Here is a 13,335-nt window from a genome sequence, read left to right on the forward strand (position 1 = left end):
GTTTACCCTAGCTGTTAGAGCTTCCATTTTGGACTGCATCTCAGTTCAAGTATTTGAATTTCAGCCAGGTTAGATTTTATTTCTGCATGGAGAGATTCTCTAATGTTTTTTAGGCTTTTTTCAATCTGAACTACTATCTTTATAATCGTTATCCTGAATTCCAGCTCTGACATTTTACTTATGCCCATATTGATTAGATCTGTAGCGGAGACTATTACTTCTGGTTCTTTTGTTTGTTGTCAATTCCTTCCTCCTTCTAGTCATTTTGCCCAGAGAAGAATGGATGAATTAGAGAACAAAATAAAAAAAAACATCAATCACAACCCAAGCTAAATACACACTAGAGACCTCTCAATAGGTCAGAAACCAAAAATGAAAAGGAAGGGAAAAAAAAAAAAAGAAATAGAAGATAATCTTCCTGGTGCACAAAACAGGTGATCGTCTTGGTCCTGGGTATATTTTGGTCTATTTGTTAGAAGACTCTATATCCCAAAATTGTAAAGAAAGCAAAACTTATAGATGGGTGCGTGTATGTGTGTGTGTGTGTTTATGGAGCCAAAAATGAAGAATATGTCTATAAAATGTAAACATAAAAACAAAAGTTAAAAAAAAAACCTTAAAAACATGGGTTGCTAAATAAGAAATTAGTTGAAAAGAAAAAAAAAAGGAAAGGAAAAAATTAAAATGAAAGGCAAAAAAGAGTCATGAGAAAAAACCCTCAAATGCTATATACTATTTTCCACTAGAACTGGCATTTTGTAGTTCTGTGTACTTGGTAAGCTTGATATTCATCTGATAGTCTGTCTGTCTTCTGGGGGATGGGTCTTTTGCACTGATTTTCAAGTGTCTTTGTCTGGGTGGAGTTGCATTCCCCCTTTCCAGGGGGCTGGGCTGAGTGTTGAGTGTAAGCTGCTTTCAGTTGTTCTATGTGGCTTTTGTTCACTGAATGTTTCACTGAAGCTTTAGAGATGAAAATAAAAATCGCCAGGCCTGGGATCTGCAGCTCCGGAGCTGAAAGATGTGACGCCCCCTCTCTTCAGCAAACCCCAAAGGAAAAGCAGTCTTCACTTTTGTGTGTGCCAAACTCTTCAGACTCCTGTGGTACCCAACCCTGCTGATCCTCCTGGGGAAGGGAGGAAGGTGTTTCTGACCTTTGGAGGGCCCCAGCACAGAGAGGGGCCTGATCCTGCTGCAGTTTGTGGTTTGTGACAAATGTTGCTGAGAACTCACTCTTGGGCTTGCTGACTGCAGCCAATTTCCTCAATCCAGTGCTGGGGATCTCTGCTGGCTCAGGCGCCCCCATTCTTTCTGTGACCATTGGGATTCTGAGACCACACTGATTAAGCTGGGATTCTGCCCTGCTTCACCCCTTGAGCTCTTTTTAGGCAGAGACATGTCTCACTGGAATAGATTTCTAAAAGTTCTGATTTTGTGGTCTGGGGCTATATTACTTTCAGTAGCTGGCTGAAGGAGTCTCCCTCCCCTTGCCATTTATCTTCTGATATCTCCCCCCCAGATTCTCTTCTCTACACCTTCTACCTGGCAAAAAGTGTTCACTTTCCTATTTCTAGAATTCCAGGGATTCTTTTCTTACATCACAAGATGAATTCATATGTGTTCAAAATGGCTTGATAGTTATCTATCTAAACTCAAAGGACCAGATGAAATGAAGTCCCCTGCTCTTCTTCCATATTGTCTCCCTCACCCTACATTCTTTTTGTTTTGATATCATATTTACATCTTGCTATTTTGTGTATCCATCAACAAATTATAGGTATAGTTTTTGATTTTTTTGTCACTTAAACTTTATACTAAAGGTAAGTGATTAGCATACTGCCATGTTACAGTATTGGAGTGTTCTGAATTTGACAATATATTTCCCCAGTGTGAATTTTATTTTCATTTTGCTACTTAGCATCCTTTTATTTTGGCATGAAGAAATTTTCTCAGCATTTCTTATAATGTAGTGTAGTAGTTTTGATCTCCCCTTTTCTTTTCTCTGGGAAAATCTTCATCTCTCTTTCATTGCAGAAACACCTTTCTACTGTAAAGTATTCTTATTTGGCTAAGTTTCTCTTTTAGTGCTTTACATATATCATCCTATGCAGCCCTGGGCTATATGATTTTTCTGCTGAGAAATCTACTTAGTCTTATAAGGATTCCTTTGTATGTGATTTTTTTTCCTCATTGTTTTTGATATCCTTTTATTGTCTGATATTTCAGACAGTTTTATACTGTGTCTTGAAGCAGATCCTTTTCAAGTGAACTTTTTTAAGAATCCGAAGTGGTGAATGAAAAGATTACTCCCGACACTTAAATAAGAGAAAGGAGAGGGCATGAGGAGCAGATGCTCTAGTGGCAGAAGTCCCAAGCCAAACTCTGCCTCCAGTTTTATTGTGAATGTTATCAATATATCAAGGGAATAAGAAACACAAAAAGGAGTGAGAAGCCTTAATACTCGGAACAGTGACATAGGGAGTATCGTGTGATTAGAGCAAGCTGTGCTTGGAGGCAAGGAGTACATGGAGTACCAGACCATGAAAGATAAATGTTTCTCCTAAGCATTTACTCCTCAGATGAATGCATTGAGCTGCAACAATGGTCCAGGTGTTTTCAGTCCAGGAACTGCAAAGGAGGCCTAGTTTTCTGGACACTGCTTCTTTGCTTTTCAATTAGTCTCACTCAGGAAGGTAGGTGTTTATTAAATCGTATCTAGCTAGGCATTATGAATTCCCACATTTGTCCCTTTTTTATTCTTTGTAGACAGGAGGTCTCGTCGTGCTCATACCAGTTATAAGTTCTAGGATTCTCCTGCTTGGCAAGGAGCTGTAACTCTGATTTTGCAGACTATAAAGAGAAGTGACAAATAAATAACTAAAACAATAGACCGTTCAGTGAGTTTCCATTTGGTAAAGGAAAACCAATTTTTTTGATTAAACAATTGTAGATTGTCAGAGACAATACCCCCCTTTTTTTATTGTACTCATTTCATTAATGGTGGTGAGAGAAGCTAAGAATTGTTCCTTTAAGTTGTAAATGTCTAAGGCTTGATGGTCATGAAAGGAGCCTTGAAGATGTTTCTTAGTATTTTCCCAGTTAGAGTACTATTCCAGGGAAGAGGGGTTACACAGATAGCTTTATGGGCCCACTTACAGTGGAGACTGGCAATATGCCAAAGCTTCCTATTTTTCTTCTAGGTATTTCACTGTTGCTTCCAACAGTTGGGGTCTCCCCAACAATTTTTGATTGATTGTCTGTTGTGATTGAAGTTCCTGAGTTACATTATATCCAATTTGATCAGCATATTGGACAGTTTGGATATATGTATAGGTGAGGGCAGAGATGGCAATGCTAGTGGCTGTCAAAATGGAGACAGCTGCTACAATACCTGTTATAAGGAGGCCTAGAAAACTGTGTGGTCTTTTTGTATTGTATTCCTGTAAGTTATCCGTATCTTTTTTTTTTTTTTAATTTTTAAAAATTTATTTGACAGAGAATACAAGTAGACAGAGAGGCAGGCAGAGAGAGGAAGGAAAGCAGGTTCCCTGCCAAGCAGAGAGCCCGACGTGGGGCTCGATCCCAGGACCCCGGGACCATGACCCAAGCTGAAAGCAGAGGCTTTAACCCACTGAGCCACCCAGGCACCCCAGTTATCCGTATCTTAACAGAAAGTTTTCTTAATCTGGAAGACCAAACATTAGAGAACCATCAAGGTTTTAAACAAGAGTTGCAAAAAACTTTAATCATTTTTAAAAATTCATATAGGCCCATATTACTAATTTTTGTTTAATTTGAATGCAGCTTTTAGTTAGTTTTGGAAATTTTTACCCATTTTAGTTTTGATCTTAAAGATATTGAATAATTGTATTTATCTTAAACTCCTTTTTAAAAAATATATTTTTTATAAACATATAATGCATTATTAGCCCCAGGGGTATAGGTCTGTGAATTGCCAGGTTTACACACTTCATAGCACTCACCATAGCACATACCCTCCCCAATGTCCATAACTCCACCACCCTCTCCCTACCCTCCTCCCCCTGGCAACCCTGTTTGTTTTGTGAGATTAAGAGTCTCTTATGGTTTGTCTCCCTCCTGATCCCATCTTGTTTCATTTATTTTTTTCCTACCCCACAAAACCCACCCCCCATTGCATTTCTACTTCCTCATATCAGGGAGCTCATATGATAATTGTCTTTCTCTGACTGACTTATTTTGCTAAGCATAATAACCTCTAGTTCCATCCACATCATCACAAATGGCAAGATTTCATTCCTTTTGATGGTTGCATAGTATTCCATTGTATATATATATACCACATCTTCCTTATCTATTCATCTCTTGATAGACATCTAGGTTCTTTCTGTAGTTTGACTATTGTGGACATTGCTGCTATAAACATTTGGGTGCATGTGCCCCTTTAGACCACTACATTTGTATCTTTAGGGTAAATACAGTTTAAACTCCTTTTTATGAGTTTCTCTGAAGATGGAACATTAACTATGAATGACAAAAGACTTAAAAAAAAAGACTTAAACATCTCCAGATGTTTAAACATCTGATGAGAGGTTACATTATAGCTGGCAAGAAAATCTGGTATTTTTGTGATGTGTAACATTTTAATAATTACAATTTTAAAGAGTGGTCTTATACCAGAACATATTAAAACCTTAAGAATTGCATATCCTCTTTAGGATAGTTATAGCACTTGTCCAGATAATATAACCTAAGGCTTACCATTATTTGTTTCATGGTATTTTTAAAGTAACTTAACATACCAACTGAACAAGCCTAACTGATCAGAAAGACTTCATTTACAATCTAAATCTTGTATAAGTTTATTAAAAAACCTCAGTTATAAAGCATATGCCTAATAAAGCCAAACATATGGATTTGACCAAAGTGACATCTTCCAAAGACAAATATGTAGGGTCATGTAATTGTTAGCAAAACTTAGTTCCTTTAATACTAAGAAGTTTTAACTAAGTAATCAAAGACCTAAAAAGATGGGGCACCTGGGTGGCTCAGCGGGTTAAAGCCTCTGCCTTCGGCTCAGGTCATGATCTCAGGGTCCTGGGATGGAGCCCTGCGTCGGGCTCTCTGCTCAGCAGGGAGCCTGCTTCCCTTCCTCTCTCTGCCTGCCTCTCTGCCTGCCTGTGATCTCTGTCTGTCAAATAAATAAATAAAATCTTTAAAAAAAAAAAAAGAACTGAAAAGACAAAATATAGAAACTGATTTTTCTGGGCAGACAGAGAACATTTATTTATATATTTTTATCATGAGCAGACCAACAGTTTAAGAATACTTTATTTTTTGAACAGAAAGAAAAGCAGAATTTTAATCTTATACCTACATATTTTTAAAATCCCTTTTTAAAATTTTAGTTAGTCTTGACCACATGTTAAATTTTTTTTCCAAAGATTTCTCTTCATAAACCTTTTACAACCTTTTTTTTTTTTTTTTTGCACTTAGATTTTGTCCCAAGTCATTTTTTCCCCTAAACAACCACTTTATTTTATTTAGGATAAAATTACCTTTTTTTTAAACCTTTAGTAAAAATACATTACCATTTCTTAAATTTTTATATGTATTTTCTACTTTTTTAAATGTTATGTTAGTCACTATAAAATACATCATTAGTATTTGATGTAGTGTTCCAAGATTCACTGTTTATGCAACACACCCAGTGCTCGAAGCATTAAGTGCCCTCCTTAAAACCCACCACCAGGCTCATCCATCCTGCTCCCACCTCCCGTCCAAAACCCTCAGTTTGTTTCTCAGAGCCCACAGTCTCCCATTGTTTCCTACCTTTTAACATACAGAGTTAAAAAAAAAAAATCAGTGTTAATTATATTTAGCAGAATTTTGTATTGTTTAGAAGCCTTAGTCTCCAGTGAAAATAAGCAGTAATCGTGAACTGTTACACCAAAACTTTTTAGATGGCAATTTATGAATCAGTTAAGCACCAAGTCTGTTTACCAACACACTTAAATATTTTTAGTTTTTTTTATAATAAGAAGTCAAAAGCATAAATCTTTGTTTAGTAGTCAATGTTTTAGTACTTTATGCTATTTGGAAAAGATGTAGATGCTCAATGAATTTAATTCAAATTTATTATCCAAGCAAAACTTGAACATTTTAGGTTACCAAAGACTTTCAAAGATTTTTTTAACAATTTTTTTAATGAAAACTTTGAGACAGACAAGATTAACCATTATTTTAAGTCATCTTTTTGCCAACAAATTGTAACAGAGATAACATGAGTTTATTTGAACTCCAGTAAATCTTGGCAAAATAAAAGTTTTACTTTCAATGCTGATAAGCATAAGATATGTTTATCTTAGTTAAACCAATAAACTTAAATTAGTTTAAGTATCAAATAATATTTCACCTGGATTTTCTTTCAGAAATCAATCAGTTTATTTTCCATTGTTAATTTTTACCTGAGACACTGGTGGGGAAGTCTGAAGTGAGTGGTGTTATGTAGGCCTCACTGAAGGTGAAAAGAGAAGGGGCGGCAGAAGAGGAAGAGTGCTGCCAGAAGGCAGAGAGTTCTAAAGTCTGTCAGCTTGAACAGATAAGTGTGGAGGCTGAGAAAAATTAAGGCCATCCCACCTCAGGTTTAGCCTTAGCATAAGTATAGCCATCTTAACTCTGGCAGCCATCTCAGATCCCTGTGCCCAAGGGCTGAACTTTCCCCTACATTGCTTTGGTTCCAGAGACCCCCCCCCTGCTTTAAACAGGAAGCGCCACCCTGCTTTAGTTCCAGAGACCCCCACCCTGCTTTAGTAACAGGAATCCCCACCCTGCTTTAGTAACAGGAACCCATAAATACCCCTACCTTAACTAAGCTCGGGGTCCAAGTGCCTACTCCGCTGTGTGTTGGGTATACTTGGGCCCAAGCTTAAGCTTGTTAAATAAACCCTCGTGTGTTTGCTTCGGTGTTGGCTCCTTGGTGGTCTCTCGGACACGAAAACTCGGGTACAACAATAAGCAGACGAGATTTTTTTTTCCCACCAATGTGGAAGTATATAGGCCATGTCAGGCCAGAGAAGACAGGGAACTTTCCTGAAACAAAGGGAGATTCTACAGTTGCTTGGGAGTATTCCCCAAAGTCCTTGTCCTGAGGTAGACTAACCAGAGATAGTGGTTTCTAACTGTAGCCATTAACCTGGGAAATGAGAAACAAGCCCCCATATCTATTAGGGGTTGCTTTAGGACCTTAATATATTGTTCTTGCTTAGTTGAGAGATGCTGACCCATTATAGAAAAACCTAAGTCTGAAATTTCCCTTGAACTCAGCAAGTCTCAGTGGGCTTAATGACTTACTGCACAGTCCTTTCATTTTTTGTTTTTAAGAGCTCCACTGCCTATCAGTCCCATCTCCTCACACAGGACACCACTTCTGATGTGTGGCAAGCAAACCCTGTGGTGGCAAATGAAAGGATTACTCCAGACACTTAAAGAGGAGAAAGCAGAGGGCTTGGGGACAGATGCTCCCGAGGCAAACTCTGCCTCCACTTTTGTTGTGAATGTTATCAATACATCAAAGGAATAAGAAACACAAAAAGGAGTGAGAAGCCTTAATAATCAGAAGAGTGACAGACGGAGTACTTTGTGATAAGAGCAAGCTGCGCTCATGACGCACATGGAGGCAAGGAGTAAGTGGAGTACAGGATCACCAAAGATAAATGTTTCTCCTAAGGATTTATTCCCCAGATGAATGTATTGAGCTGCAACGAGGGTCCAGGTGTTTTCAGTCCAGAAACTGCAAAGGAGGCCCAGTTTACTGGACACTGCTTCTTTGCCTTCCAATTAGTCTCACTGAGGGAGGCATGTGTTCATTAAATCTTATCTGTGCAGGCATTACAAATTTCCACAGGAATTTATGAGCTTAGAATTTAGATGTCCAAATCTCTCTCCAGATTTGGGAAGTTGTCAGCTATTAATTTTTAAAATACATTTCTGCAATTTCTCTCTTCTGGGAGTATGCAATAATGTGTAGGTTGTTTCTTTTAATTATGTCCCATAAATCCCATAGATTTTCTAGTTTTTTTCACTTTTCATTATTATTGTCGTTCTGCTTTTACTGGATAATATTAAATGAGTTACCTCCATTTCATATGTTTTTTTCTTCTGGTCTATAGTTCTTGTCTTAGTCCTATTTTTTTACTTCCTTCTTTATTCTTTAGTTCTGAAATTTTTGTTTGGATCCCTTTTTATGAACTTTCTGTGAAACTGCTCATTTTATCATTTTAATTATCATTTTAATATAATTCATTAGATTGTTTTTCTGTGTTTTCTTCTAGCTCATTGAATTTTGTACAAAAACTATTATGAATTATTTTTTTAGGAGATTTGTAGATCTCCATTTTTTCTAGAGTTTGTTAGTGAAAATTTATTTTGTTCCTTATGTGTGGTGTTATGTTTTCTTGATTATTCATGTTCCTTATAGTCTTGCATTTCTCTTTACACTGAGGAAGGAGTCACTTCTAGTGTCTTTGGAAGAGAAACAGCTTCTATTGGCTCTGCTAGAGAATCTGAAGCATTTTCAGACCTTGGATTTACCTGCTCCACAATTCTTGTTCTTTACTGAATCATAGGGTAGTTCTACCTTTTTAAACTTTTTATTCAAATTCCGGTTAACATATGATGTTATATTAGTTTTAGGTGTATTTAGGTTAACATATGATGTTAGTTAACATATGATGTTATATTAGTTTTAGGTGTATTTAGGTGATTCAGCATTTCCATACATCAGCCAGTGCTGATCACAAGAGGTGACTCCCTTCATCCCCATCACCAGTTTCACCCATCCCCACCCAGCTCCCCTCTGGTAACCATCACTTTGTTCTGTAGAGTTGAGTCTGTTTCTTGATTTGCCTCTTTTTTCCCCCAATGATCATTCATTTTGTTTCTTAAATTCCACATATGACTGAAATTGTATGTATTCTACATTTTCTTTATCTAACTTATTCTTTGAGTTAGATTGTTTCCTTATCTTGGTGTTGTCAACCACATTGAAATGAACATGAGAATGCGGATATCTCTGTGAGATAGTGATTTTATCTGATTGCTTTTGCTTTGTTTTTGAATTGCTTTATCTAGAATTGGAATTGCTATACTGTTTTCCGTATAGGCAATATCAATTTATATTTCCACCAACAGTGTACAAGGATTCTATTTCCTCCACACCTTTACCAATGTTGTTACATTTTATCTTTTTGGTAGAGGTTACCCAGGCAGACGTGAAATGATAATCTAATTTTGACTTACATTTCCTTAATGATTACTGAAATTGATGCATTGTCATATAACTGTTAGCCATGTCCACTTTGAAAAACTCTATTTCTTTGAGCAATTTTTATTTTAGTTATTTTTTAAATTGTTGAGCTATAAAAGTTTCTTACACATTTTGTATCTTTTTTTTAATTAATTTTTTTAAATTTTTTCAGCATAACAGTATTCATTATTTTTGCACCACACCCAGTGCTCCATGCAATCCGTACCCTCTACAATACCCACCACCTGGTGCCCCCAACCTCCCACCCCCCACCCCTTCAAAATTCTCAGATCCTTTTTCAGAGTCCATAGTCTCTCATAGTTCACCTCCCCTTCCAATTTCCCTCAACTCCCTTCTCTCCATCTCCCCTTGTCCTCCATGCTATTTGTTATGCTCCACAAATAAGTGAAACCATATGATAATTGACTCTCTCTGCTTGACTTATTTCACTCAGCATAATCTCTTCCAGTCCCGTCCATGTTGCTACAAAACTTGGGTATTCATCCTTTCTTTTTTCTTTTCTTCTTTTTTTTTTTTTACAGCTTTATAAACATATATTTTTATCCCCAGGGGTACAGGTCTGTGAATTGCCAGGTTTACACACTTCACAGCACTCACCATAGCACATACCATCCCCAATATCCATAACCCCACCCCCTCTCCCAACCCCCTCCCTCCATCAACCCTCAGTTTGTTTTGTGAGATTAAGAGCCACTTATGGTTTGTCTCCCTCCCAATCCCATCTTGTTTCATTTACTCTTCTCCTACCCCCTCAACCCCCCATGTTGCATCTCCTCTCCCTCATATCAGGGAGATCATATGATAGTTGTCTTTCTCCGATTGACTTATTTCGCTAAGCATGATACCCTCTAGTTCCATCCACGTCGTCACAAATGGCAAGATTTCATTTCTTTTGATGGCTGCATAGTATTCCATTGTGTATATATACCACATCTTCTTTATCCATTCGTCTGTGGATGGACATCTAGGTTCTTTCCATAGTTTGGCTATTGTAGACATTGCTGCTATAAACATTCGTGTGCACGTGCCCCTTCGGATCACTACGTTTGTATCTTTAGGGTAAATACCCAGCAGTGCAATTGCAGGGTCATAGGGTAGTTCTATTTTCAACATTTTGAGGAACCTCCATGCTGTTTTCCAGAGTGGTTGCACCAGCTTGCATTCCCACCAACAGTGTAGGAGGGTTCCCCTTTCTCCGCATCCTCGCCAGCATCTGTCATTTCCTGACTTGTTAATTTTAGCCATTCTGACTGGTGTGAGGTGATATCTCATGGTGGTTTTGATTTGTATTTCCCTGATGCCGAGTGATATGGAGCACTTTTTCATGTGTCTGTTGGCCATCTGGATGTCTTCTTTGCAGAAATGATCTGTTCATGTCCTCTGCCCATTTCTTGATTGGATTATTTGTTCTTTGGGTGTTGAGTTTGCTAAGTTCTTTATAGATTTTGGACACTAGCCCTTTATCTGATATGTCATTTGCAAATATCTTCTCCCATTCTGTCAGTTGTCTTTTGGTTTTGTTAACTGTTTCCTTTGCTGTGCAAAAGCTTTTGATCTTGATGAAATCCCAAAGTTCATTTTTGCCCTTGCTTCCCTTGCCTTTGGTGATGTTCCTAGGAAGATGTTGCTGCGGCTGAGGTCGAAGAGGTTGCTGCCTGTGTTCTCCTCGAGGATTTTGATGGATTCCTTTCTCACATTGAGATCCTTCATCCATTTTGAGTCTATTTTCTTGTGTGGTGTAAGGAAATGATCCAATTTCATTTTTCTGCATGTGGCTGTCCAATTACCCAACACCATTTTTTGAAGAGGCTGTCTTTTTTCCAGTGGACATTGTTTCCTGCTTTGTCGAAGATGAGTTGACCATAGAGTTGAGGGTCCATTTCTGGGCTCTCTATTCTGTTCCATTGATCTATGTGTCTGTTTTTGTGCCAGTACCATGCTGTCTTGATGATGACAGCTTTGTAATAGAGCTTGAAGTCCGGAATTGTGATGCTACCAACTTTGGCTTTCTTTTTCAATATTCCTTTGGCTATTCGAGGTCTTTTCTGGTTCCATATAAATTTTAGGATTATTTGTTCCATTTCTTTGAAAAAAAATGGATGGTACTTTGATAGGAATTGCATTAAATGTGTAGATTGCTTTAGGTAGCATAGACATTTTCATAATATTTATTCTTCCAATCCAGGAGCATGGAACATTTTTCCATTTCTTTGTGTCTTCCTCAATTTCTTTCATGAGTACTTTATAGTTTTCTGTGCATAGATTTTTAATTTTTTTGGTTAGGTTTATACCTAGGTATCTTATAGTTTTGGGTGCAATTGTAAATGGGATGGACTCCTTAATTTCTCTTTCTTCTGTCTTGTTGTTGCTGTAGAGAAATGCAACTGATTTCTGTGCATTGATTTTATATTCTGACACTTTACTGAATTCCTGTACAAGTTCTAGCAGTTTTGGAGTGGAGTCTTTTGGGTTTTCCACATATAGTATCATATCATCTGCAAAGAGTGAGAGTTTGACTTCTTCTTTGCCGATTTGGATGCCTTTAATTTCCTTTTGTTGTCTGATTGCTGAGGCTAGGACTTCTAGTACTATGTTGAATAGCAGTGGTGATAACGGACATCCCTGCCGTGTTCCTGACCTTAGCGGAAAAGCTTTCAGTTTTTCTCCATTGAGAATGATATTTGCGGTGGGATTTTCATAGATGGCTTTGATAATATTGAGGTATGTGCCCTCTATCCCTACACTTTGAAGAGTTTTCATCAGGAAGGGATGCTGTACTTTGTCAAATGCTTTTTCAGCATCTATGGAGAGTATCATATGGTTCTTGTTCTTTCTTTTATTAATGTGTTGTATCACATTGATTGATTTGCGGATGTTGAACCAACCTTGCAGGCCTGGGATAAATCCCACTTGGTCGTGGTGAATAATCCTTTTAATGTACTGTTGAATCCTATTGGCTAGTATTTTGGTGAGAATTTTTGCATCTGTGTTCATCAAGGATATTGGTCTGTAGTTCTCTTTTTTGTTGGATCCTTGTCTGGCTTTGGGATCAAGGTGATGCTGGCCTCATAAAATTAGTTTGGAAATTTTCCTTCCATTTCTAATTTTTGGAACAGTTTCAGGAGAATAGGAATTAATTCTTCTTTAAATGTTTGGTAGAATTCCCCTGGGAAGCCGTCTGGCCCTGGGCTGTTGTTGTTAGGAGATTCTTGATGACTTCTTCAATCTCCTTACTGGTTATGGGTCTGTTCAGGCTTTCTATTTCTTCCTGGTTCAGTTGTGGTAGTTTATATGTCTCTAGGAATGCATCCATTTCTTCCAGATTGTCAAATTTGTTTGTGTAGAGTTGCTCATAGTATGTTCTTATAATTGTTTGTATTTCTCTGGTGTTAGTTGTGATCTCTCCTCTTTCACTCATGATTTTATTTATTTGGGTCCTTTCTAACTTTTCTTTTTGATAAGTCTGGCCAAAGGTTTATCAATCTTATTAATTCTTTCAAAGAACCAGCTCCTAGTTTCGTTGATTTTTTCTGTTGTTTTTTTGGTTTCTATTTCATTGATTTCTGCTCTAATCTTTATGATTTCTCTTCTCCTGCTGGGTTTAGGGTTTCTTTCTTGTTCTTTCTCCAGCTCCTTTAGGTGTAGGGTTAGGTTGTGTACCTGAGACCTTTCTTGTTTCTTAAGAAAGGCTTGTACCGCTATATATTTTCCTCTCAGGACTGCCTTTGTTGTGTCCCACAGAATCTGAACCGTTGTGTTTTCATTATCATTTGTTTCCATAAATTTTTTCAATTCTTCTTTGATTTCCTGGTTGACCCATTCATTCTTTAGAAGGATGTTGTTTAGTCTCCATGTATTTGGGTTCTTTCCAAATTTCCTCTTGTTATTGAGTTCTAGCTTCAGAGCATTGTGGTCTGAAAATATGCAGGGAATGATCCCAATCTTTTGATACCAGTTGAGACCTGATTTAGGACCGAGGATGTGATCTCTTCTGGAGAATGTTCCATGTGCACTAGAGAAGAATGTGTATT

The sequence above is a fragment of the Lutra lutra genome, chromosome Y, assembly GCF_902655055.1.
Source record: "Lutra lutra chromosome Y, mLutLut1.2, whole genome shotgun sequence".
NCBI classification, from domain to species: Eukaryota; Metazoa; Chordata; class Mammalia; order Carnivora; family Mustelidae; genus Lutra; species Lutra lutra.